This window comes from Triticum dicoccoides, chromosome 4A, assembly GCF_002162155.2.
Source record: "Triticum dicoccoides isolate Atlit2015 ecotype Zavitan chromosome 4A, WEW_v2.0, whole genome shotgun sequence".
In the NCBI taxonomy this organism is placed as follows: Eukaryota; Viridiplantae; Streptophyta; class Magnoliopsida; order Poales; family Poaceae; genus Triticum; species Triticum dicoccoides.
The window spans coordinates 152,762,897-152,763,973 of record NC_041386.1 but is presented as its reverse complement, the minus strand read 5'-3'; positions in this window follow the sequence as shown (position 1 = coordinate 152,763,973).

Sequence of the window (1,077 nt, the reverse complement as noted above, 5' to 3'; positions counted from 1 at the left end):
TTTACTCGTAGCTTGACCTATCTGAGTGTGCCCTGAGAACGAGATATGTGCAGCTCCTATCGGGATTTGTCGGCACATTCGGGCGGTGTTGCTGGTCTTGTTTTAACCTGTCGAAGTGTCTTGAAGAACCGAGGTACCGAGTCTGATCGGAACGTCTCGGGAGGAGGTCTATTCCTTCGTTGACCGTGAGATCTTGTCATGGGCTAAGTTGGGACTCCCCTGCAGGGATTTGAACTTTCGAAAGCCGTGCCCGCAGTTATGGGCAGATGGGAATTTGTTAATGTCCGGTTGTAGATAACTTGAACCTTAACTTAATTAAAATGAATCAACTGAGTGTGTTATCGTGATGGACTCTTCTCGGCGGAGTCCAGGAAGTGGACACGGTGTTGGAGTAATGTTTGCGCAGGTTGCTCTCTAGTTTCTCGCTCGCGCTTTGCCTCCTCTTCTCGCTCTCTTTTGCGAACAGGATAGCCACCATATATGCTAGTCGCTCGCTGCAGCTCCACATACATATTTACCTTGCCTTACCTATAAGCTTAAATAGTCTTGATCGCGAGGGTGCGAGATTGCTGAGTCCCTGTGGATCACAGATTACTATTACACCAGATGCAGGGCCTGATGATTCCGCTCCAGGTGACGCGCTCGAGCTCAAGTGGGAGTTCGACGAGGACTCTCAGCGATACTATGTTTCCTTTCCTGATGATCAGTAGTGTTGCCCTGTTGGGGGTGATCGGGACCGTGTCGCATGTTGGGTTGTTCTTCTATTTTGGCGCCATAGTCGGGCCATGAGTGTTTGGTTGATGTAATGTTATTTATGTACTTCATTGACGTGGCGAGTGTAAGCCAACTATGTTATCTCCCCTTTTATTATCTATGTTACATGGGATGTTGTGAAGATTGCCTAACTTGCAACATATGCCTTCAATGCGATTATTCCTCTAAGTCGTGCCTCGACACGTGGGAGATTTAGTCGCATCGAGGGTGTTACAAGTTGGTAATCAGAGCCTTCCCCGACCTTAGGAGCCCCATTGCTTGATCGTTTTAGCAGCCGAGTTGTGTCTAGAAAAATGTTTTGAG